The sequence below is a fragment of the Aptenodytes patagonicus genome, chromosome 1 (genome assembly GCF_965638725.1).
Source record: "Aptenodytes patagonicus chromosome 1, bAptPat1.pri.cur, whole genome shotgun sequence".
Taxonomy (NCBI): Eukaryota; Metazoa; Chordata; class Aves; order Sphenisciformes; family Spheniscidae; genus Aptenodytes; species Aptenodytes patagonicus.
In genome coordinates, this window is record NC_134949.1 from 33,846,766 (window position 1) to 33,874,287 (window position 27,522).

Consider the following 27,522-nt stretch of genomic DNA (forward strand, 5'->3'; position numbering starts at 1 on the left):
AGGAAATAAGTAATGCTGGCAGCAGTGCTGCATGTCTTTATAGAGCATGGTTTAGGGTGGTCAGCAGGATGCTTATTCCACAAGTATGCCACTTTCCAAAGAAAATTTCTTGAGACAAAGAAACTGAGCAAAGAAAGTCATGCTCAGACTTTGAGCGGTTGGCCCATATTCATGATACTTCTTCTTGCCTTATGACGCTTACAGGCAAAACTGTGTAGTTGTCAGGGTTATTCAGGGTTTTACTATTAACTTTAACAGTAACAGGCTTCCTCTCTAGATGGAAGGTTACTGCCTGTCACCCTCCTTTGCTGGATTAACATCAGTATAGTTCCACATTAATCTAATTTATATTATTTATTATATTTTATATTATTATTTATATTTAATACTAATTTATATTTGCATGAAATCACAAATTATACCTTGCTAACATTTTGATTTCTCTGTTCAGTTCTTAATTTTAACCTTTATTTTCATTATCCTTTGTATCATTATAAAGTGAGCATGTTTTTTGTTAATGGAAACTTTACATGTAGTTGAACATATATATGTGTGGAGCTGGTGAAGAACAGTGTAGTATCAACTGTGAATGTCTCTATCTATTGACTTATGCCAAGAGATAGGGGATTTTAAAGAGAGTCCTATTTGGAGGCAAAGTTTTGAGTTTTCTCAGCTGTTTTTTTTTCTGAAGAGACAGTGAATTTGAAGGAATAGTGCATGCTGTGAAGCGAGGCTATCCACTATCACGTGTTAGAGGAAGACTGGGCTGGGAAAAGAAGGGCAGGGAAGGGACTTTGCCTTGTCCAAAGCACTGGTCAGACTTCAGGCTTACAGAAGGAGTAAGGGCACACTGCTGAAGATGGTTCATGGCAAAATAGTTTAAACAGATCTTTATTTTGTAAAGATCTGCAATTGTCTGGTGTTTTTTAGAAAGAAAAGTGACTGTGGTTAAAAAATTCTACTTGTATGTAAATCATCTCGTCCATTAAAGGTTAACAAAGAAGCTGAGTGCATCTTGTTACAGAGAATGCAGTTGTGAAGGAGTATTTAAGTAACACACCAAGTACATCAGGTTTCAGTAGGTTTTTGGAGGCTATGGTTTAAGAGGTCTTAAGCCTACAAAACCTAGGTCTCGAGAAGGGAGGAGTAAGAAAAGCAAGTGTCCATCAGACAGTGACCCAGCACTTCCCTAAGCCAGTTGGATTAGGAAAATACGTGATAAACTGCTTCTATGTTTGCAACCGATCTGAGAAGAGAGCCTGGACTTCACATTTTATCTAACAGCCTACCTTTTCAGGTCAGCCCAGATCTGCCGCTGTTTGCTGGTGCTTTCTGATTCAAAACAGACAGTGTAGATTGCACACAAAAGTAAAAAGTAGTGAAAGGTAGAAAACCATTCTTTCTGTTGAGGAGGTTGTTTGGGTCCTAATAAAAATGTTGAATCAGTTTTTACTTTCTTCAGACTGGTGTCCTGATCTCTACTTTTCAGGCTGGGAAATTCAATAAGAAAAATACATTTTGTTTGTTGGATGTTAGAGAAATGCTGTTTTGGGGGTGGGGTGGGTGGGTCATCATGATAAGGAAAACCAGGTAGATAGGTCACAGGTAGCAATGTCTGTAGTCTCTCTAGCGAAGCTGTGGATTCATTTTGTACTGGTATAAAGCTGGTGGTTCATCCAGGGATTTTTTGCTTCGGTGTATGGAAAACTATATTGAAATTATAAAATCAGAATTAAGGCAGCTAGAGGGCACTGTGGCTAAACATTTGTAATCTGCCTTTTAACGAGATCTGATTTACTTGCCAGAAGTAAGTTATAATTCGGAATTAACAATAGCTTTAAAGTTACACCTCATGTCTTTTATCATTTCTAGAATTCATCAAAATTACTATAAAAAAGCATTTGAAAGATGTGCTGTTTCCATCTTTCATGAGCTTTTGAATGAAGAGCCAAAAATATACAGAACAGGGTATTATTGAATTCCCACAAAAGAATATATTGACTATAAACTATATACATATTTACAGTACCATCTGCACATTTTCAGATGTTGAAATCTTCTATCCATTACTCACATTTGTCTAATTAATAAATAATTGTTAAAGGAAGTTGTTATCTATATGTTGTACTAGGATCTTTGTGTATGTAGATAAGTGACAGATGAGATATTCCTATATAAATCAAAAGTTGCTTCTCTGATCAGGGATTCAGTGCAGTGCATAAAACATTACTTTGTGAGTAATACCCTGAATGTTTGGGAAACTGAGTAAAACAAAAATAGGTTTCTGTAACCTGATCAGTTCCTTCACACATAACTAGCAGTATTTCATCTGTGAAATGAATCTCATGGAAATTTTACCGAAGAAAGATTCCAGACTTTGACTTACTGAGAATGGCAGCTGCTGAACATGCAAGGTTGGATTTAGGGTCAGATTTTGTTGTATAGATTTCCTCAAGGAATGCCTTAGCCCTCCTGTGACCTAATTTAAACCAGTAGAACAACCTATTGTGAATTGGTACTCATGTGAGCAAAGTACACCGAGTCTGTCCATAAGCAAACCGCTATGAATTAATAAGTCAGGTGCCAGATAACTCACTCTAAATCACAAGGTAATCTTTGCTGGATATGTGATACATGCATAGCTAATGGAGAAAAAAGATAGGCTTTACAAAATCTGTCTTTAAATGTATACAGATAAGTATATGGAGAGACTAAAGGCTATGGTGCAATTTAAAATAAGTGCTAGCTTTTGTTTCCTGTATAAAAATGGTGATAATCAAATGAAATATTACATTATTTTTCATGATTCCAGAGTTATTCGCTTAATGTTTCATCAGGATGCAAGCTGGCTATGTGTAGGGTTCTTTAATGCAAAGTTTACAACTGACATGGCTGAATGCTTTTATCTACATAAATCACATACCAATTAACTACTGTTATTTAATTACACCATCTATTTGATGGAATCATTTATTAATCCCACCTAATTTGGTGTGTGCTGGTAACTGTTCATAATTGTGCAGCTGGGATTAGTTTCATGCTGTGTGTTGCAGCTGCACCATGATTCAACTCCTCTTTTGTCTCTGTTTTATTCAGGAAGGTGACAATATAGGTAACAACTGAGCCAGTTATCAGTCTTGAGTTTATTGGTGGATCGAGTGCATGCTCAAGGCAAAGATAAAAGGATTTCTGTCCTTAGGGAATGGGATTTTTCCTTTTCAGGCTGCTTATGATTGAGCCTGTTGTTCCTGATTTTTGGCCTTGTTATTTTCCAGTGTCGTTGAAAAATACGTGTCTGCACCTTTGCAGCAGCACTAAGTATATCCTGTAGAACATCTGAATTTGCAGTAGGCTAGCAAACAATAAATATAGATATTGAATTTTTGTCACCCTACCAGTAGCTATTCTACTTCTGTGAATATTGCACAAAGTCTACTTTTAAAAATGTTAATCGGAACCTACTGTGCTGACTTAAACAAATGGTTGCGCTAAGTGTATTAAATTCATTATTTGTAAGATTTGTTACCAGCTTAACCTTCAGTACTTTTAATTAAAGGCAACTGATTTTTATCAGTTTGGTTGTTCTTTACTTTCAAGGAGAAAACTGCTATAATAAACCACCAAAGAGAAATGAAAGTTTATTGGGGTAGGTATGAAAAGAATCAAATTGACCTGCTAGAATCCTTAGATTACAGGGAAACTACCCAAGATCATTGATTCCTCTCACTGAGACTCAGAGTCTCAACGTGAAAGTAAACTCTCTACATTAACGCTTTGTCAATTCTGAGGTATGTTTGAGGCAACCGAACATACAATGGACCACTTTTATCTCTTTTCCCTTCCTCTGTCCAACAGGAGACTTGTTTGAGTCCCTTCTGTCTTGAGGTATAAAGATCAAGGTTAGAGTAACTCAGGGATTCAATACAGTGCGTGTTTTAAGGAGTCCTCCTAGCAGTTCATTCTGCAAAACACCTATTTTATAAGTGTAATTTTGTATAATCTCAGAAGTCCACAGAGAACTGGTTTTCCTTTATTATTTAGGAAAATTAATGTAAACCAGGAGAAGTATTGCTCTGCACCGACATTTTGTGACTGCTTAAACTGTAATACATATACATGTAATGAAACCTGAAAACTGCTTTTATTCTGATCAGTTGATAATCCTTTAAGCCCAGTGAGCAGTTTTGGTCCCCATAATAATTCTTTGTCGTTGTTGACAATGTACTGTACATCTAGGTATTATAAGACCAAACATAGAGAGATATCTTCTCTTGCACCTGTTCTTCCCTTGTTCATGCGTCATAGTCAAATAGATGGTTAGAAAGGCAGGATGGATCCAAGTCTGATTTATACTGACAAAAGTCTTTCACAGATAAATGAAGACGGGCAGGGATTGATTGTCAGGCTGTATTTTTACTAATGAAATGTTAGAAGAGGATGGTGTGTATCCAGTTCCCTGCTTCTCGTGTACCTGGCATTTATGTGGGTACAAGTGGGTACAAATGTACTCATTGACTATTCTTAACCTCTCCCTTAACCTGCTCTTAGGGATGAGCTTACTGCTCAGTCCTCTGAGCTTTGTCTGTGAAGATGATATTTACCCTTTATTCAGTCTGCCTGCCTGTATACTGGGGGGCATTAAATACCATCTAGTTTTGAACAGTAATGAGTTGGTTCAGATGTATTACCCCAGAGGCTTCTGCACTCTGTTGGTAACACGCACTAGGATATACGCGCTCTGCCATCTCATGGAGGAGAATCTGCAGCTCTAAAATCTTCTTGATCTGAAGAACTAAATATGTCAATGGACAGTGAATCTGCTGCTTCCTTTGGTAAGCTGTTCTGAGAACTGTTGTGCTGCTTTTCTGGTGTGAAAGTTTCCAGCTCTGACTCCTGATGGTTTTATACCTTTCCATAATAGATTAAAGAGTCTTTCTGTCCCCAATGCTTTCTTTTTTTTTTTCCCATGAAGATATGTGTATTCTGTGACCAGGTCACCTCTCAGTCCTATTTTAATCAGTTAAACGGGTAAGTTTTAGAACTCACTGTATGTCTTTTCTCCAGTCTTTTTTTGACACAGATTTTCAACGTGATTTAAAAATGTAGACTCCAGAACTGTGTGCAGCATTCTGGTATCAGTCTTACCAATGCTGTGTATAAAGTAAAATGATTTCTGTTCTTCTGCATAGTGCTTCTGTTACTGATGCAAATTAGCTGCACATTTCCCTAGATCTTTTGGCCTGCATCTCTCATCTGGTGAAGTCTGTCATTCACATTCACCCCTCAATTAGCTAACATTGCTCCTGGTATGAGCAGTGTATTAGCCCATTCTAATGTACGCTTTGATTTCTCTCTCACAACCTGTGGGTATTTGGAAAAGCACTGAAAAAAGCCCTGATAAATACTGCTTTACACAGAATTTTTTAATAAAAAGACCAGTTGCTACTAATAGTCATGTTTCACTGTTTCTTTTCTGAACTGCTCCCCCTATAGAGGCAATTGACCCTATGGTGTCCCGTGCCCGTTGCTGTTTATTCCTTTAGACATTTTTGAGTACAGTGCTGCACTTGGAAGTACCCAGGACAACCTACTTCTTAGAGCTTATACTGAAGGTTATGTTGGCAGCATCTAAGGCAATTGCCACATTGATAACAAACTACATTACTCCAGAACAACTTTCCGCAGCCTGTGCTGACAACCTGAGGGAAACAATGAGATATCTTGACATCACATATATGAGGAGGTAGATGCAAAATATGACACTTAGCATTACCCCTAGTCACACAGAAGAAGTATTGGAGCCATCAGACATACTGAAAGAAAAGGTGTTTGGGGCACCTGGAACCCTTAGTATTTCAATTACTTCCATCAGTGCTCATCCAACAGTTGAGTTTGCATTGGTGAATGCCAGGATACACCTCACACTGTGCAACTTTATTCCTTTCTTCTGTTTTTTCTATGGCCAGAGGGACTTCCAGTTTAAACTTCTTCTGGCCTCTGTAACAGAGGTGCCTGTGTTTTGAAGGAGAATGAGTGTCGTCTGTGTACTGCTAGAGTACATGGTATGTCATGAGCTATGCCTGGAGCTTTAGAAAAGAGGTGGGAGATGGAAGTAGAGAAAATAACGAACCTGGCAGGCTGCATAGATGAGTGCCATGGAGGCAGAGCATAGCAGTTGACTCCTTGTGACTCACTTCAATATATGGTAGAGCAAATGCTGAAATTAGTGCATTGCAAGTCAAATGCTTTCAGTGCCCAGCAGCTGACTGTCTTGCAAGAACACTGTGTGGCATGGACAGGAGATAGCAATAAGGTTTGTGTAGAAGGGGCTGAGTCAAAGTGCAGCCCGTAACGCAAAGCTCAGGGAGCATGTTTGAATCCTGTATACTGGCACGGCACATGCTAGTAAGGAACTATAGAGGTGGTAGTCACTTTTGGATTAAAAGTATTCCTGTTACGATGGTTTGTTTCACATAAAATTGTGCCTCCTTCATCCCTTGAGTTTCTGGCCATCACAGTTTTTACCTAAGGCCTTTTGAAGCTGTTTACAGTTATGGGAAATTACCTTGTTCCTTCCTGAGAGCATTTGTTATTCAATAGCAGCTGTTTGTTGGGGGGTTTTAATTTTTTGTTTCTTGGTTTATAGTAGACAGTACTGTTATTTGTTTGCTGCATTAGTAAACAAAAGTGGCTATCACTAAACTCATTGAAAATTCAGTATTCTGTCAGGTTCCTGATTGTCCTAAAACGTACTTATGATTAACAGTTCATTGGTTTTAACATCCAGTATTTATTGACATTCCTCCAAGTATCTTCATAAGATCTGTGGTAGTCTTACCTTCTGGTCTGAAATCTCATGGAATAGCGTTGCCACTAAGAAACAGGGCAGCTAGGGCTCTGGATTTTAGGCATTTTTGGATGTCTCTGATAAAAGGTGTTAGTGAGGTACTGGCAAATAGATAGTAACGTTAAAAAGGTATATAATTCATTCTAGATGAGGTAGTGGAAACAGTACAAAAGATACACCTTCAGAAGAAGAATGTAAAATTTCATCTCTAACATTACACTAGACAGGCTGGCAGATTCACAGATGGAGTATACTTTGAAAGAACAGTAAATGATACTGAAATGCAGAGTAGCGCTTTCCAAAACTTCTGAAAGGGTTCTGGAGAGTTGGGCCACGTAGTTCCTGGATTTTTTTCCATTTTACCAAGCATGCTTTGGAGAGTGAGTGTGTTGCTATAGTTGAAAAAGTTTTGTGGTGCGTAGTTTGAAAGTCAAACTAACTTAAAATTTCAATATAAACATAAACTTTTGTGCACTTTTGCAGGTACTCCTTTATAATGTGCTTGGGGGAAACTGGGAAACCATAGATGCAGAAGTCTGATATCCGTACTGGACAAGCTGGTAGGATCAATGAACTGTAAGCAAATATGCTGCTTTAAAGATGACTCTAAGAGAATCCTTCTGCAGGGGGAGGTCATGCCTTACAAAAATCTGTCAAGAGTCCTTAAGGCATCACTGAATATGTAGACTAATAAATCCAGCTGGTATAACTTACTTGAATTTCCAAGTCTTTCGACATGACTCTCATCTAAGTCTTTGAAGAACCTTGGTCAGGATTAGAGTGAAGATGTGTTCAGAGTTGAACAGCTTGTTAAAAGCCAGGAAGCAAAGGGTAGAAATAAATGGCCAGTTTTAAGAATAAAGGGAGATTATTAGTCATGTGTTAAAGGGTCTGTGCTGGTGCCTGTACTGGTTGGTATTTGCAGAAGTATACTGGAAAGGAGGGTAAGGAGCGGAATGGCAAAGGTTTTGATGGTACTGCATTATTCAAAGCAAAAAATGAAAGCTCATTGCAGAGAGCTACAGAAGGATCTCACAACACCAAGTTAGTAGATGACAGTGTGGCAGATGACAAGCTATTGCCTCTCAGGGAACAGGGCTTGGAGTTAATATAGGTAGTTGTATAAAAATGTCAGTGCAAAGGTGAACAGAGGGCAAGGGAGAGAATGTAAGGAATTACTAGGAAAAGAGAAGAGAACAACGAACTGAGTTTAGAACAAGGAACAGAAATCTGCTACCTTTCATACCTGTAATGCTCCTGCATCTTGAATAATATACACGGTTCTGTTCCCCCTTCAGAAAATAATGCAAAGAACTCAAGAATACATAAAGAAGGACAACAAGGATGGTCAAAGGAACACCTTCCATATAAGAAGCTGTTAAGTAGACTAGAGTCTATTAAAAGGTCTATAAAATCATGGGTGGCACAGAGAAAATTAACTAAGAACAATTTTTCACTGTATCTCATGCTATAAAATTTAGGAATTATCAAATAATATCAAGTGGTAGGATGAAAACAAAAGGAGGTACTTTTTTACACAACACATGCTGTGGAACTCATTGCCACAGAATATTGCAGATGTCTGTGTAGATGCAAAAGTGATTCATAAACTCATGGAACAAAAGTATATTGGAGTTTTACGCACAATGATGTCACCTTTGGCTGAGAAAGCCCTTGAGCCTCAGCTTGCTGACAGCTGGGAGTCTGTGATGGGGAAGTATCACCTATAGTGTTTCCCTATTGTAATCCTTTCCTTGGTCATCTGTCAGAGGTGAAATATTGGGACAGACAGATGTTTGATCTGGCAAAGTACAGCCATTATTATATTCCTATGTTCTAGTTGCGTATGTTTCTTAAATGTTAGATCATAATAAAAGAGATATTTCAAAAAGTGTCATGTTCATATTAAGCTGTATGAAATACCTACTGAAGAGCATTACAGATCACATCCCCAACATGTCCATTCTACCATTCTCTGAACAGAAAATTCATGCTTTTTGAGGCTTCCTCTAAGTAATCTCATGAAAGATAGAAATTATCTGCCAGATACATGACCTGCTGATAAGGTCATGAGTGATGACCTTAGAAAACTGGACATGCTTTGGCACTGAAAGGAAACTTAGCAACAAAGTGGGGAAAAAAGTGAAAAGTGAAAAAAGTTAAGTTTCCTCTTTGATGACTCATGTATACACTCTTGCAAGTGGGAAGATTGGTTGGAAATGCTGGCCTGTGTTTATTTACCCGTCTGAGATTCTGGTCTTGTGTCCAATTCTATTTGGAATTCTGTTTGTGTACTATTCTATTTGGAATAGTAGCATTTGATTCAGTATATATTATTTAAGAGTTACAGCAAGTATAGGGCCTTCGTGTCAAACTGTTGTGGTTTAACCTCAGCTGGCAACTAAGCACCACGCAGCCGCTCGCTCACTCCCCGCCAGTGGGATGGGGGAGAGAATCAGAAAAGTGAGAAAACTTGTGGGTTGAGATAAAGACAGTTTAATAGGTAAAGCAAAAGCCGTGCACGCAAGCAAAGCAAAACCAGGAATTCATTCACTCCTTCCCATCGTCAGGCAGGTGTTCAGCCATCTCCAGGAAAGCAGGGCTCCATCACGCGTAACGGTTACTTGGGAAGACAAATGCCATCACTCCGAATGTCCCCCCTTCCTTCTTCTTCCCCCAGCTTTATATACTGAGCATGACGTCACATGGTATGGAATGTCCCTTTGGTCAGTTGGGGTCAGCTGTCCCGGCTGTGCCCCCTCCCAGCTTCTTGTGCACCTCCAGCCCTCCCAGACGGTAGAGCATGGGAAGCTGAAAAGTCCTTGACTAGTGTAAGCACTACCTAGCAACAACTGAAACATCGGTGTGTTATCAACATTGTTCTCACCCTAAATCCAAAACACAGCCCTGTACCAGCTACTAAGAAGGAAATTAACTCTATCCTTGCCAAAACCAGGACACAAACATAACTAAATATCCATCAGAGAATGAATATTTTCTCATTCTCACAATGCTGCTCAACACATAGGAAGGATTATAATGCAAAAGCTTAACAATGTTGCAAAAGAGTAAGTGAGATTATGAATTACTAAAGTATTGTGTGAGAAGTACATGAAAGATTGGTGAATGCTACATAACCATGCTTCGGTTCTACCAGCAAGCTTATGAGTTGACTTCTATCAGACTGTTTACTAGTGTTTTATTATAAAATCTTGTCCTTTCCTTTAAAAGAGGCTGCGGATGAAAGAAACTTGCAAAACATGGACATGAGAAAATGAAAATGGAAATGTATTTTGAAAGCCTTTTGTGGTACAGCAGAGGTAACATTGTAAATTCCTTGGGGTACACCGTGTGTTGCAGTTCTCTCCAAATCCTTCTGTTTGTTAACAATCTATACCGAAGACAAACTGCTTATTTCATTCAGTCAGCCTCCAGCTCATTCACTTCATACAGCATCTATCAGACACTGGACTGAATATATTCCGTCAAATGTTTTCCCTACAGTCCTAAAATATTAGCTAAATAAGCCATCAGTAACCTGACCCTAAAGAGTGACATCTTGTTATAAATATCCAAAGAAGGAAACATTTGAAAGCTTGACAGGATAAATCAGCTCCTCTCAGTCTCTCTGACACCCACGCTTACACATGCGCATGTGTCATGCAACATATTAAACATTCAAACACTTAAATTAGTTCAGTATCTGTCCTCATATTTGCAATTTTAATACTGTTTATCACCACAAGTGTACACATGTTATGGTTTCCTTTTTACAAATCATGTAGATAACACATTTTCGTTGCACATCACTAGTATAATTTTGTTTTTGTCAGCAGACTGCTAAATGGCAGTGAAGTGTCTGCAGTGTGCATAAAGCAGCATCTTGTAATAGACTGCAGGTCCCATGTGAGAACTTACAATGAATACATTTAAAGTTACAGCAGCAGTATAGCCTGAAAAATTGCCAGCAATCATTTGATTGTGATGTGTGCATGTATTTCTTTTTGACGTGCCTGTTTGCATGTCAGTGTAAATCTTCCATTAAGATCAGTGACAGTATTATGAACTCCAGTTAGTGGCCCAATCTTTTACTTAACTAAATGATACTAGTTCACAGAGAGAATATCAATAGCTCTGCTTCTTCTGTAGAGCATGTAGAAAACTTGATGGTCTTTAAAGGCAGCATTTCAGTATCGCTAGTAATGTGTACCTGTGCATTCAGAAACCAGTTGCTAAATCTCAAGGATTTCCTGTGCAGGAATAGGATGCAGGACAATAGATTAAATTTTAGCTACACTTGTATAATATAAACAGAGAGGATTAGTAAAATATTACAGCAGTGCAGATGAAATAAATGTGTTGTTGATTTTTGTTCACTTATACTAGAAAGTCAGGAAGCTTTTTGCATGACACTTTTCTTAAAAAACGCAGGTTTTAGAACTGAGGCATATGGGAAGCATCTCTCTCTACTGCCATAAATTCTACTGGCTTATGTCCTGTATAATTCATAGACTTTTAAAGTCAGGACATTTCAAAGGTTAATTATTTTAACAGCTAAACATTTCTACCTTGTTTCTACTTTGTGTTGTTTAACTTAATCTTTCCACCATTTAATGTTGTTACTCGCTTTTTGGCTGGATTAAAGAGCTCTCTGCTATCAATAATCTCCCACGTAGGTACTTGTATAGTGTAATCAGGTCCCCTCTTAATCTTTGCTTTGATCAGACAGACGGATTCTTAAGTCTATCATTGGAAGGCGGGATTTACAGTCCTTTGATTATCTAGTGGTTCCTGTATAAGTATTTTTCCCTTTTTCTGGTGTTTTCCATTAGAGCATCAGAACCAGAAACAGAACTCTGAATATTTGGACATGCTGTCCAAAAATACCTCCATACCTAGGAGTAATACCATCATTGCACTCTTGATAGGTATTTCTCGGCTTATATTCCCAGGGATGTTTTTATCCATAAACTGTAGTACTGCATTGGGACCTTGTGTTTTGTTAGCTGTAATGGTGCTCATAGTGTGCTTTCTCGGATGATATCCCTCTTGTTTTGCAGATTAGCACTATTTTATTGAATATTAAAATGCAATTTGAATGAACACAACGTAATAGATGATCCAGATTACATAATTGTGCCTATGATTTGTGGTATAACTCTGCATCATCTGTGATTTTATTAACAGTAAACTTGTAGTGTTTGCAGATCAGTGACAACTGATCTTGTAGGACCCCAGGACAAGTATGTACAGAACTGCATCTTATAATGCAGAAGAATTCACTGCCTCTTCTTTCAGATCTTAGTTTTAAAGAATTGGTTTGTTTTAGCGTTCAGACAGCATGATGGTTTGGAAGGGTGTCCTGGTTTCGGCAGGGATAGAGTTAATTTCCTTTCTAGTAGCTGGTACAGTGTTTTGGATTTAGGATGAGAACAAAGTTGATAACGCACCCATGTTTTAGTTGTTGCTAGGTAATGCTTACACTAGCCAAGGACTTTTTAGTTTCCCATGCTCTACCGACTGAGAAGGCTGGAGGTGCACAAGAAGCTGGGAGGGGGCACAGCCAAACTGCCCAAAGGGACATTCCATACCATGTGCCGTCATGCTCAGTACATAAACTGGGGAAAGCTGGCCGGGGGGGCCGCTGCTCGGGGACTGGCTGGGCATCAGTCATCGGTGGTGAGCAATTGCACTGTGCATCACTTGCTTTGTGTATTATTATTTTTATCATATTATTATTATCATTTTATTTCAATTATTAAACTGTTTTTATCTCAAACCCTTCATGCCCCATGTTGGGCGCCAAAAAGGACTGTCGTGGGGTTGTATTCTGTTGCTGCTACACATGCTGTACATGTTTGAAAGGTGGCTTCTAGTTGGTAGGTCTTTTAAATCGGAATTTTTGAGAAGACTCACCTACATGAGTATTTTGAGAATACTCACCTACGTGGAGTCTATCATATGGTGAAATGGCACTTTTCAGGATGTTAATGATAATCAGTGGAGTGAAATGATGATGAGTGAAAAGTCTTTGTCAGCCATTTCAAAATATGGATACTATTTCTTTTGTTAAAAAGTTTATTCGGCTGTTTATGCATGAAATAACATTTTAAAAGAGAATCAAATCCTATAGGCAGTATCCTTGCAGGTTGGTTGTGGAAGGTGCTGTCTTTCTCGGCTCCTCAAAAACTCACCTTTCCCATTACTGAAATCAATGGAGGTATGTAAATTTTTGTCAGCTAAGGATCTGGCTTAGCTTATGTAGTAAGTTTTAAATTCACTGACTAGGTTGCCAATCAGATGTTTTGATGCCATCCTTTCAAGAAAAAAAAAAATTGTTGCTCTGGAGATATGTCTCTGCTTTATCCTTCTTCCTCCCACTACCTCCAAAAATACTCCGCTCGCTCTCCTGGAGCGGCTGAAGTTTCACAGAACATTAGGAGGAAAACAGAGCTGTGCTCTCCTGGGCGCTGCAGTGATGATGATACCCTTTTTCTGAGCGGTACGCTCCACTGCTCTAATCTTTCTTCTCCCAGTCAGTTTTTTTCAAACTCAGATGCCCTTACTGCAAAGAATATTTTCTGCCCTGAACAACTGTTAAACTTGTTTCCAGACATGTATTTTAACAATTTCGACTTAGGCACCTGGCAACCCATTGTTAGGGACCAATTTCTCCATGATGTCAGGCCGAACTCACAGTGACAATTAAGTGATTTTACTGTTACCGTGGTACAGGAAAAGCTTTATTGGGAATTTTGTTTTCCTTTCCGTGGAACACCAGCGACTGCTGAAGACTGCAGGCATGAAATACTTGTCTTATGAGAGTGTTTTCTTCTTGCTACCATCTGTGAAAAATTGAAGCTTTAAACATTTGTCTCATGCATTTATGTGTGGGAGGTGTGATACTTTCAGTTTAATAAATGAGTCCTAGCTTGTTTACAATATATCAGAATTGACTATAATTTGGACGGTGTGCATCTGTTCTGGAAAATGTCTAGTGTACTTACTTTATAATGGAGTGTGATTATGTTTATACTTGATTTCTCCTGCACAATGAACTATAATTAAAATTTAATTTGTAATCCTTTGGTAATACAGTATGAAGCTGCTGTCAATTAATTGGAAGCAATTTATTCATTAGATAGAAATGAAAGTACTGCAGGAACAATGAGCATAGATAGCAGGACATTGACAACATCTGTGGGAGACCGACAAGTGTAGTTCAAGTCTCCAGGCCACAGATTTCCTTCAGCAGTACTAGTAATCCATTTGCTACAAAAAGATGTGTCTGTACCTGTTTTGTAAGTCTGGTTTTGCTTTGTAAAATCCTCCTTGGAGTTTGACTTCATTTGTGTGTGAGTTGCCATTTTCTATTTAGAAATCTGCTTCATACTGATGAGCATGGTTTGGTTTGGCCATTGCCCTGCCATTTAGGGAGGCGGGCACTTGAGAGGGGATTCAGGGAAGGAGCAGGGACAGGCTAGCCATTGAGTATTTCTTGATAACTCGGTTACTTCGGGAAACATTTTTTTCTTTCCTGGCTAGAGGTGAGTTTTCCAGCCTGGAAAATGGAAGAAGAGATTCAAAGAGGGGAAGGAGCAGAGTCTGAGAAGCAGAGCCCTCCACCACCACCTCCTGAAAGTTAGGCAGGAAAGTTGAATGAAAGTAGCCAGACTACAGAGCTGCATGTCTTAGGACCAGACAAGGCACAAATTCTTCAGATAGAACAATTTGCTCACCACCTCAAGACAGGAGGGGATTTAAGATGTTTCTTACGTACTTGAGTAGCAAAGGACTTCGTATGACTCACTTGGCATGCATTAAATCTAGCTAATTTCTAGTAGACCTAATTAATTGGTCTACTCTGGCCTGTGTTAGCTTCAGGGGACCACTTTAATTGACACAGTCAAGAAGTACTCTGGTTAGTCTTGTTCCTTATTGTTACTTATTTGATGGAGTCTCTTCTTCTGCTTCCCCAAATCTGTTTGCATCTCCCAGAAGACCAGCTCTTAGGCTGGTTGCCCATCCTGCTGTGTTTGTGCATCATGAGCTCAACATAGCACGGGTAAGCCCTACCACTCCTGAACAGTTGGCTCTTATTGTGACACCCACTATGAAAATTTACCTTCTGATACGGTATATATTTTGTGAGCTTGGATATCGAAACCTTTTTTCTTTTGAGAGCCTACATCTAGTCTGAAATAGCTTTGCCCAGTTTATTTTGCCAGGTCAAAATTCACCCTTGCATGGAAAAGGAAAAAGCATGGAGTGTAATCTCTTTCACAGTTAGATATAATCTAAGTGACAAGAATAGGCTCTGTGCTAAGTAGGACTAACTTCTAACCTTCTCAAAAGGATAAGATAAACACAGACTCATCTTGCTTCCAGTTAGGCAAGAGGAACCTCTGCAGCCTATATCTATGTTAGCAAGTTGTGTGGCAAAACAGGAGTGGATCTGTAAAGCAAAAAAACTGGTGCTGAGGGCCGAGCATCCTCACTATATGCAATCTGGGGTGTGTGAGGGAGTTACTTCAGCCTAGCTCTAGTCCGGTCCTGGTGTGAGCACCAGTGCCACTGCAGGAGCATAGGAGATGGGATTCGAGTAGGAAGCTGGGACCTCAGTAGTGTGCAGCCTTCCCTTTCATTTTCATATTTTTCATATTTCTTTCTATATTCCTCACCACTGGGAGGCAGCTTATGTCCAGGATCCAAACCAGCACTATTCTGCAAAGCAACCCAGGAAATGGTTTGTATTTTGGACAAACAGATGCTTTGTAGAGAGATGTAGAACAGCATCTGATCAGGTGAAATGAAAGCTCCAGTTTTGTTCTGTCTCAGGATAAACAGGGAAACACATTACTTCCAGGCCACTAGGCTGGTTGTAATAATTTCCTTTTGTGCGATTTCTCTGAAGTCCAGGTCATCACTATGATGAGACGTCCGGAAACCAGTGATGCTCTGGATGCAATACTGTAAAGGAGAAGTATGGGCTAAACTGAGATAACCGAATTTTAATTCCTGTATGCTTACAGTGTGTATTTTTTATCAAAGAATCTTTTGCTCATTAGGTGCACCAAGATATGATTGCCTAATGGGTATTTTATACCAAAGGCCATTACAACTTCAGAGGGACTGCCTTGTACTGCAGTTCTTTTGGGGAAAAAAGTTCTTCAGAAAGGAGAGTTGCTGGTGAAATTTGCTATGGTTAAAATATGCACAGTGTGTTAAAAAAAAGTTCTGGAGCTGCCTGCACTTCAGACAAACAGTGGTGAGTTGCTCTGTGAGGTTTTCCAAAGTGTCCTTGGATGAAATAGTGTTGTACCAGGAGGAACATTAAGACATAAATAAATTATTTGTCAGTGTTGTTGCCAGCATATACATAAATAAAACACTGTTGCTGTATGTCTGTTTTCACTAGGACCCAGCATCAACAAAAAGCTTCTGTGGTGATACTTTTTTTCCCACCCCAGTTGAAACCTATGTAGAGGATCTTCTGAAAGTAACATGCCAACATATTTCTTATAGCTGTTTACACACATCATATAAGTTAATTTTTGTTTAGTTTTATGACCTGCAGATATCTATAAACTCATAAGAATATAAGAAAGGCTGTAATGTGTCAGACTGTTCGTCTAACTTTTAGAAACATCCTATTTCTGACAGCGGTCAGATGTCTGGGAAAGGAGCACAGGAGAAGGATACAGTGATGCTTCTCCCAGTGTACTCTCAGTTTCCGCCAGTGCAGTGCTTAGGAGTTTTCTGACCTAGATGATGTACCTATACATTAGTAGCCCTTAATGGGCTTTCTTCAATGAATTTATAAGATCACTTTTTCAAATTACCTGCATTTTTTGCTACTACACTACCCAGCAAGAAGTACTCTAGGCTTACATTATGCACTCTGTGGAAGATACTTGCTTCTTTTAACATCCTGATAATTTCATTAGCTATTTCCTAGTTTTTGTGTTAGGGGACAGAATGAATAATATTCTCTGTTCATATTGTTTCTCCTTTTATATTTGGGTCCTGTGTGTATGTCTTCTGCTGATGTTTACTTTCTTTTCTCTGAAATGCCCAATTTAAGCTTCAAAAATGGCATTATCTTCAGTGGTAGCCAACAAACAGAAATGGGGACTAATTTGTTAAAAAGAAAAAAAAGCAGGGCGAGAACAAAGGCCATCTTGAATTAATGACACTATTGTTCATGTAGGGTCATCACCAGGTGAAATTTCACTTTGCAGTGAAGGAAGACTCGCATGAGAGAGTGCAAATGAAACGGAATTTACTTTCTGAGACATACAAAAGAAAAATAAAAAAACCACCATAAAAGGAAATTCATACACTTTAGGTAGATGAATTCCATGAATTGTCACGGTCTGCATTTCCTTCCCTTTGTTACATCTGCATGCAGGTAACTCCCTTAGAATTTCTCATTGCTCCTTATGTATTAGTGCAGACACCTTGTAAAAGAAAACTAACTTTCTGCTTACTGCCGTTGAAAAAAGAGTTGTTATTACAACCAGAAAGTAGTGAAGTGGAGCAGAGAGAATGATTTTTTTGCATAATATCTCCTATATTCAGCCTTTGTTTCATCATGACTAAAATGGCATTTTTCTATCTGCTGGACAACAGTGCTGTTTTGGCTCAGGAAGGAATGCTCCTATTGAAAACAGTGCCTCAAAGAATATTTTGTCTGCTTTTCATCTATTGTACCGGCATTTCTAACTCTTAATATACAAAGGTGACATATACTTAGGATTGTTGCTTCTTTTCAAGACACTTAAAAAACATTTTGTCAGTCTGTGTGTGTCAATAGAAAGGGTGCTATTAAGCCTGTGGGACCAAAATTTGACCTATTTTTTATGGTTTGCATAGTGGAGATGTGTACACTGAAAGCTTTCCCCCCCTGCTTATATCATCACAGAGCATTCATTTTAAAGAATTTGATCTTGCTGTCTGCAGGTGAAACCAGTTAAAGACAACAAGAAACCTTCATGAATAAATGACTTGAACTACAGTACAAGGCAGCAAAATTCAGGGGTAACACTGTGCTGCTGTTGCCATGTTGAAACTGAAATAAACTGGAATAGTTCAGAGAGTGATAGAGTAAAAATATGCTATTATCTTTTATTAGCTTGGTGATGTGTTCTGCTGAGATCAGTGGTTGCTCTGTGCAAGCACATCAGATGACTGAGTTTCATAACAAAGTATTAATTTTGCATGGTATGTCCTCTCTTCAGAAGTTTTGCAGTGTGACTTGAAGAGCTTTATTCTATCTACTGCTCAGTAATGAAGGCTTTGAAAGAGATAATCTGATTAAAAATGCTGCCATTCCAAGGATATCTTCCTGCCTGTGGACCACTGAGAAAAAGAAAAGAAACAGCATGGTGAAGCTGGGATAGGAGACAATATCTGTCTGTGGGTTTATAAATTCAGGAGAGAGAACAGGAGAAGGGAAGGTATGCTTATTTCTATTTGTGGACATTGTTGAGACTCTTACTCGTGTTTTATGTACTTACAGTTTTGGCATCAGCAGTTGCAAAACTGGAGTAAAGCTAGAAAGCTTCTTGAGAAGCCACTTCAGACACTGGGAACTAGGAGAGTGATAAATGAGCAAGGCCAAGAGCAAAGAGAGGCGAAATGGAAATAGCAAAGTATAAATATTTCCAAATGGGGTTTCCTGTCATAGAACTTCCTCATACATCCTTCTAGATACGCATGGAAATCCATGTACAAAATACCTCATTTTCTGCCTTTAATTTCTTCCATTTTGACTTCACCATTGCAGCAGAAAAAGAATGAGGTTAGCTCTGCTTATGGCTTCTTACCAAGACTTCAATAATGAGACCTTATAGTGTCTTAAAGTAATTCTAACCCCTTAATAAATAAACTGACTTTGTTATAATAACAGTAATGCTCTTTAGCACTTACGTAATTTTTTTAATCTACAAGGAGATTTGCATTCATTGTGTAGTTATATCTTCTGTCAGCTGCTAAATCTACTGGAGAAAATGTGGCAGAGAACTTAAGTGATATGTCTGTATTTACAAAAGTTACCGTTTCCATCGGTGGGTTGAAACTCTTGAACTACTGGTTTTCAGCACTCCTGCAGTATTTCATTAAAAATGTTTCCACATTGCCATTCTTGAAGTCTTTCCCCAAATTTGTTCTGCATATGTTTCTGATTTCCCTGCGGCAGATTTTTCTTGACATCTGCTGTCAAGATAACTGTAGCTAGACTTAGGTGGAAAATGCTCTGGCTCTTCAAGTGTGCTGCTTGACCAAAGACTGGTAGTACAGACAGACCCAGCAGGGAAACAAACAAACAAACAAACAAACAAACAACCCTCATAAATTTGTATTACAACTGGATAAAGCTGTTAAGTCAGAATTTTCTACAGAAAATGTGTTTTCTGCCAAATTGAAAATTTCGACAGCGTTTGCGTTACTTTTTTTCACTTTTAAGGAAAGGTGGTGTAAAATGTTGGCTTTTAAAAGAGTTTTCCATTACTCTTTGCATGAATCTAAATCACGGTGGTGTTTTATGGGATTATAGGAAGTATGGTCTGGATAACTCGTGTCTTCGTACTTCCCTGTCTCCAATGTTCAACAGCCAGGCTGTACCTCTCGTGATGTACTGTATCTTCTCTGGTAGAGGGATAGTCCACAGCAGAGTGTAGGAGATGTGTGTGCATGTGTCTACATTTTGGAACTGAAAGTGTTCAGAATTCATCTTTCCTCAGAAAGTTTTCCTGTATCAACTTTCTGCCCCAATTTCAGAGAAAAATGAGTATTGAAACAATGAATTTATCAAAAAATTGAGTTCCTTTTTTTGTCAGCTTAAACATGCATATAAAGTTAACCTTTTCCAACTAATTCAGGATTTTTTTCAGCCACCTACTTGTTCTTCATTTAAATAAAAGATAAAAAATAATATCCTTGGGAACCTTGGAATAAAGTACAGAGTATTTTACATATTTGGCCTATATAATATGGACCAGGAATAGTACAATTTTCAGATTAATTAAGTATATGTAATTGCAAATACAGTATGATGTTATGATTGATGCTGCATTCTTTTAAGTTTTTCAAGTTTAACAATTATAAACATTGGTGTACTTCCCATTAGTCATTCAGGTTCTGCAAAAGAATATTCAGGGTCTGTATCCTTCGAAATAGTGAGAAGAAGCCTTTTGTAGGCAAAAATAACATCAAAGCAGCTGTAGGAAGATATAGCAGGGCATACACTGGCTTGTTAAAAGTAGACACAACCAGGAAACTGGGGTCAAGTTCAGCCCCTTAAGCACTTCAGCAGGAGGACTAGTCATCTTTGAGCTATAGACCATTTATAAAATCAGACTTTTAAAGTGCTATCAGATCTGCCATATAGGTGACATATATAATCTATCAGTGATCTCAGGCAGATACTTTTTCCCTACTAACCAGTAACTACAGAATGTAAAACCATCCTTACCATGAGACACTATGACAAATTCCTAGGGAGATAACAAATAGAAAGTATCTGCTATACTCGGCAGGAACAAAGGCTTAATATTCTTAACCTGCTGCAAGCAATGCAAACGGTTCATTAACACAGTTGCTTATATGAGGCATGTCTGTATTGTGTTCTTTATTAGGTTTTTACTGTCAGTGGCTCTGAAGCTAGGCATTTGTGTAAATAAAAATGTGGAAAAGAACTCTGGGTTACCTTTTTTGGGTTACCAAAAAAATTGAACATGTGTGCTTGCAACCTTAGAAAGCCAACTGTATCCTGGGCAGCATAAAAAGCAGCAGGGCCAGCAGGTCGAGGGAGGTGATTGTCCCCCTCTACTCCGCTCTCATGAGGCCCCACCTGGAGTACTGCGTCCAGCTCTGGGGTCCCCAGCACAAGACACACATGGACCTGTTGGAGCGGCTCCAGAGGACGGCCACAAAAATGATCAGAGGGATGGAACACCTCTCCTATGAAGAAAGGCTGAGAGAGTTGGGGTTGTTCAGCCTGGAGAAGAGAAGGCTCCAGGGACGCCTTACTACAGCCTTTCAATATGTAAAGAGGGCTTATAAGAAAGATGGAGAAAGACTTTTTACCAAGGCCTGTAGTGACAGGAAAAAGGTTAACGATTTTAAACTGAAAGAGATTGGGTATAAGGAAATTTTTTTTTATGATGATGGTGGTGAGACACCGGAACAGGTTGCCCAGAGAAGTTGTGGATGTGCCCCATCCTTGGAAGAGCTAACAGTCAGGTTGGACAGAGCTTTGAGCAACCTGGTCTAGTGAAAGATGTCCCTGCCTATTGCAGGGGGGTTGGACTAGATGGTCTTTAAAGGTCCCTTCCAACCCAAACCATTCTATGATTCTGTGATTCTCTGAAGTGTTCCCAAATGCCCAGTTACATCTGACCTTTGGTTTAGTTTTGCTCTTTTATTTTGGATGGAGAAACCCAGGGCAGTCATTTATTGGAAGTTAAAAAGTGTGTTATCCCAAAGATACATAAATTCTTTTCTGTCATCAGAGTTAGTTTGGAATTGATAGAAATGTAAGCAACAACCTGAACTGTGCTGAGATAAACACATGAAATTCTACATCCCATCCCATTAGAACTGCACCTTTGTGCTAATCCGTACAGACCCAGCTGCTTTCTTTTTTCTGTAGCCTTAGGACTCATTTGAAATGCCATCTGTTAAATTGCAAAACTATGTTCAGTGCTTTATGAGAGCGAAATTCTGTCTACTAGGAGTTAAAGTAAATTATTTCTATTTATGTTTGTAACCTTGAAATGTAAGTGGAAATGTCAATCCTTCTGATTTTGGCATTCTCTCAAGTAAGGAAAGTGATTCTCGCAGCATAATCTTATTTATCTCTTGTCAGCTCCAGGTGGTTTCCTTGGTCTGTATCTGGGATATTCATTCTTAACAGAATTATTTCCTCCTCAGCCAGGCAGATTTGCAGTGTCAGCATCCCTTAGTTCACACTCCAGTACTGTAATCCACAATCTAAGCAGACAAGATGAACGTTGGCATAAGGAGAAATAATAGAAAACCAAAAGACTGAGTTGACAGAACTAAGCAAGTAAATAAAAGGTGTAGATAAAGATTCAGGAATGGGAATGTAAGGGAACAAGATCATTTCTCCCCCACTTATGTATTAATACCAGACAGAAATTTGTATATGCTGCCAATCACTGTAAAATGCTATGAAATAGGGGAAATAAAAATGCTGTAATGTGTCTGCTGTTTCTAGGTCTGAGTCAAAAAAGCTCAGAAGTATATGTGTTTAGTTCTGAACTGCGAGGAATTACCGTAAATTAAATGTGCCCTTAAGTGCTTTGCTGATGATGCTGTTTCAGCGGAGAAAATTCAAACATGTAATAGGCACAAATCTGTAGATATTTCATTCTTCATTTTACAGCAGTTTTCTTAAGTGTTATTATTTGAGCCTTCTATTATATGTTAATGCTAGTATTTGGTGAAATCAATCTCTGTGCAATTTAACAACAAGGTGATATGCACTGTTAATGACCATCATCTATCTCATCTTGAGATTCTTGTTTTATTTCCTTTCTGGATAATCACTATCATTAATGTATCTTAATGAAATGAGATATATGTGAAAGGCAGGGTCAGCTCATCAGTGGATGCAAATCAGTGCAGTCCAGTTGACACCTATGAGCTCACATCTATTTACAGCTTTCCATAACCTTGTGCAGAGTTTCAGAATTACAGTTAAATACTTGATGTTCTTTTTGCTTTTAAGTTTAACTCACAAAGCTAACAGGTAGCTGTAGTTCAATTAATAAATGCAAAATACATTTGTATATCAATGAATCAAGTGAGTTTTATTTTGAAACTGGCAATTCCAAATAGAACTACAGCTATACCTAACTATTTGTTGAATGATGTATTTGACATCTACTTTTAGTAGTGAATCAACCAGGAACAGATACTGTTTCACACTGATCTCTTGCATTTACTTACTCGTCTACTTCATGAATTAATTTTAAAAGTAATTACTGAAAACTTGTGATAAACTTGCACTGGTATTCTGAATTTTGCCATTTTTAGTTTTACTCTTGGTGGAGGTTCAGAAATAGGTTATTTAGTATCTGGTTGACTAGGCGAAAGCTTTTAGAATTGCACATGTTGTCACATCCCACCTGTGGGAAGGGGAGAGTGACTAAGGTTCACAAATCCCCTCGGTGTGGATTAAGGTGAGATAACACTCAAGGTCCAAACACGAACATCAACTTTAATGGCATGAACACTTCTATAAGCATCATCCCTCTATGTCTTAATAAGTCATATAAGCTAAGCGGCTTTATGAGGAGTTGAGGTAGGCCTTGTGTTACTTAGCAGCATCAAGGGCAAAGAACGAGAAGGAGGAAGGGGGGGGGGAGAGAGAGAAGGAGCTGGGAAGCAATAGAGAGGGAGAGAGAGATCACCGATCCTGGATCCAGCGTCGGACCTGCCAACGGGGGGTGTCGGTGTGGAGAGCGCCCCGAGGAGGCTCGTGTGTGCCCCTATTTATTGGCCCCAGTCCAAGGTTTCTAGAATCTTCTCTCACCCCGGTTTCAGGAGTGGTTGAGACATTAGTCAGCCAAGGAGAGTGGCACCGGGCCCCTCCCCATGGCTGGCTTCTGGAGCTTTCTCTTGGGGCATTGTCTGTGCTCGCAGCACAGTCACTTGGGCCTTGTCCCTTACACATGTGAATTTAGAAGCCCGTGTTCAACCTTAGCCCTTTTTGTTAGAACACAGTTAAAAAGATGGTTAGTTGAGAATTTCAAAATATTATAAAACATAGCTGAGATTTTGAACTCCCTGTCTGCAAACTTTACATAGTCTTCTAAGCAATTTGTGATTTAGGAGACAGTAATACTTAATTATTAAACTTATATTTTGTTGTGGAAGGAATTAGATTTTAAATATTATTGAAACCTGTAACCTGATAGTTCTAAGAAAGCATCTTAAACTTTGAACTTATTGATTACATTGATTTGAAGCTGTTAAATTGAGCTTCTAGAGTTATTGACTATTACCAGTTTGAAAGTAAATGATTCCCAATGGGACCTATTTTGAGGCTGGAATGGATCCAAGATACAAGCCCTCTGACTGAGTATACACATAAATCCCTAATCTCATTGAGCAGGTTATTTTAGGGAAGCCTGGCAGATTAGTAACATGATGCCTTGCAATTCCGTTAATGAAATCCTGTCAGAATAAATTAATGAATAACATACTGATATTTTAGGCTTATTTTATGGCAATGTAAGGCAGTTGTTGAAGAACTCATTGCGCAAACCATTTTAAGTGTTGTTGATGTTAAATAGTAACCCATGCAGTTACTACGTTACTTGATCTTTCATTTTGACAGTAGCATTGATTTGGTGAAAAGCAGAAATTACAAAACTCTTTTCCGATAAACATGGCTGTATATGACTAAGGTTACAGTCCTACTAGCACATGAACAGTGTGAGTTCTGTACAAGATTGGCTTAAAGGAACTTGTGTTTTGATTTGAGATTTTAAGAAACATTCATTTTGATTTATAATAGTCTTTCTGTCCAAGGATGTTATAACAAAAGCCTATTTGGATTATATCAACCAGGAATGAACTTAAATGCCTCCGTGCAGAAGTGCATCATTTCTGTATCTACCTATATTAATTTTTATTTATTAATACAATTTAATATTGAGAATTGTAAAAGGAATGAAAATGCACTGTAGTCAACATCATTAAAGAACATCATACAACATCATACATCAGGAAGAGGGGAGGGACCAATACTATTGAACATGAGTGACTTGGTCTTGTTTCCAGAAAGAACTGAAATAAAATCAGGCTCAGAATATCTCACACACGCTGATGTTTGAACTTAAATGTGAACATTATTCAGGTATTTAAATGTGTGCTTGCCCCTTTTTTGGTTTAACTTTACAAATCCACCCTTAGCGTGGAGTCTTTTTAGATTACCATGGGAGTCATCTTTATATTGCTCAAAACTCTGAGAATGTTAACTAAACAGAAAGAGTTGGACCTCAGGAGAGGAGATAATGAATAGCAGATCTTAAGCATGTTTGTTTCTAGAACCTGTAAACAAACGAAGTAAATAGCCAAGGCTCTGAAAACCGGTGATAATGATATCTGCTACTAGTATTTGCATTTGCTGTTTGGACTCTGGTGAATCTATTTTATGCTGCTTTAGAATCATAGAATCATAGAATCATTGAGGTTGGAAAAGACCTCTAAGATCATCGAGTCCAACCGTCGACCCAACACCACCATGCCCACTAAACCATGTCCCTAAGTGCCTCATCTACTCGTCTTTTAAATACCTCCAGGGATGGGGACTCCACCACTTCCCTGGGCAGCCTGTTCCAATGTTTCACCACTCTTTCAGTAAAGAAATTTTTCCTTACATCCAATCTAAACCTCCCCTGGTGCAACTTGAGGCCGTTTCCTCTTGTCCTATCGCTAGTTACTTGGGAGAAGAGACCGACACCCACCTCGCTACAACCTCCTGTCAGGTAGTTGTAGAGAGCGATGAGGTCTCCCCTCAGCCTCCTTTTCTCCAGGCTAAACAGTCCCAGTTCCCTCAGTCGCTCCTCATAAGACTTGTTCTCCAGACCCCTCACCAGCCTCGTTGCCCTTCTCTGGACACGCTCCAGCACCTCAACGTCCCTCTTGTAGTGAGGGGCCCAAAACTGAACACAGTATTCGAGGTGCGGCCTTACCAGGGCCGAGTACATATATATTCTTTTCCATTAATTTTTTTGTTACCAGTGTTTCTCCTCCCATCAGAAGAACTTGATTCTAGGAAGCTCTTCTCCAATGAAAAGTTGAATCCTCATCTGCTTTAGTAAGAAGGAGCTGTTTTAAACGAGAGCAAGTCAGCTTACACCACCTACATTCTCAGAGGCAGCTTCACTTCGCTACTTCACACTTTTACCTTCAGGATCTTAGTTTTTCAAAAATTCTGAGATGGGGGCTAGAAGTGTAGCAGATTGGTGTCCCATTATGGTGAAACTGTTGCCCCCACCTGCAGAGCCCATATTCCTCTTCTTGACTGAAATGGCAGTTTGATCTGGGAAATTAGCAATCCGTTATGCTAACCTCTTTTAGTTTTGATCTGTTATCCCAGCACTGACCTTTAAGAAATTCTTTCACCTTGTTCCCCTAAAATTCCATTTTTCAAGTTCTCAGCTTCCTGTTTAATGCATTCATGACTGAAATTGAGATTTTTTTTTTTAACCATAAATCAGAATTGGGCTGAGTGAGGATATTTGATGTTTCTAGTTGCAGAAAGGAGAGAAACATCCACATTATGTCTCTCTTAACAATGCCTCTAAAAATCAATGCAAAAAAGGGAAAAATTCTTTGATAACATTTGTTAGGCATATGTGTGTAGTGAACTTGTAAATGTGTTAGGAAAAGAGTAGCATCCCAGGTCATTCTGTGACTTCGACCTGTCCTTGCTACTTGTTTCCTTTGTAAGGTTTGATTTTGTTCAGGGACTAAGTTTGCAAGGACTGTAGAACTAATTGTTTCAGGGAAGTCAGGTGGCTTCTTAATGTTTTCATCCAAATTGCAGCAAGTATCATAAAGCTTTTCACACCTCAGAAACAATTTTGGTGGGATTGAGGTCAGCTATAATAATCTATTTTTCTTTGTTGACTTTGAAGAAGGAGGAAAGTAGGCGAAATGGAAAGAGGGAAGTGCTTCACTTTCTTCACAGTTTTGTAAAAAGGATAGGTAACAGCTTTTTCCTTCATCCTATAAGAAAGGAGCAGCCAATATTAATAACAAAACCCACATAAACTCCCCCTCCTCCTACCTCTGATGAAACAAATTAATTAATCAAAAGAATTATCCAAAAGCAAAAATTTAAGGAGAACTTTAATTTTGCTCGTTAAGAAGAACAATGAATCCTTATATCGCAGAGATCCATCCAAACACAAACCTCTGTGTTCAGCTCTTACCTGTGTTATAGATATGGAAGTGCTTACACAGGTACGTGCACAGTACCTGCATAACACTGTAGATGGTTTCAACAGAATCAGCACGTTCATAAATGAGTACTTGTACCAGCAAAACACTCTTCTGCTACTGCACGACTCCTGATAGAGCAATGCTAGCTTTTATTTTGTGCATGGCAAGTGTAACGTTATGATATACACTGCAATGAATTTCACATCATTTTTTTAAAACCTTGTCCAGATGGGTTAGTGTTGGAACTTGGATATACAAAAAGGAGTTTCTTCCCTGAAATAAGGAGATACAAATACAACATCATACAGATTCCATAAGAAAATTCATGAGAATTAAAAAACCAAACAAACCCAAAACCTTAAGAATAACTTGAAGCACAAAAAGCATGCTATGTGGTTTGAGACTATTTGGTTTATACAAGAGTAGGTAATGAGGAACTTGAATGAAGCCTGTAATTACTGAGATGGAAGATAAGATTTCTGGTAATAGAATGTTTAGTTTAGCAAAGGTGTAAAAGATGCAGTGGTTGAAAGCAGAGTGTGGACAAATTCAGAGTAGGAATAAAGTGCAGATATTTCACAGTGAGATTAAGTAACCATTGGAAAAATTTGGTGATGTGTACATTCTCTGTTTGTATGCTTAGGGTACTGAAATCGAGACTTTCTAATGGACTTAACCTCATATAGAGAGAG

At 38.7% G+C, this 27,522-nt stretch overlaps 1 protein-coding gene across 3 annotated transcripts in view; it reads left to right on the forward strand.

Annotated features, from left to right (window-relative positions):
- Window positions 1–27,522, forward strand: part of TMEM117 (transmembrane protein 117) — a 230,294-nt gene that overhangs the window by 50,024 nt on the left and 152,748 nt on the right. Inside the window, exon 1 of one of the 3 annotated variants that reach the window (XM_076331676.1) lies at window positions 12,494–12,526. The exons of the other annotated variants lie outside the window; for them this stretch is intronic. The gene's annotated coding sequence lies outside the window, so the exon portion shown is untranslated. Of the gene's footprint in view, window positions 1–12,493; window positions 12,527–27,522 lie in introns of those variants that run through there. 3 annotated transcript variants of the gene reach the window in all.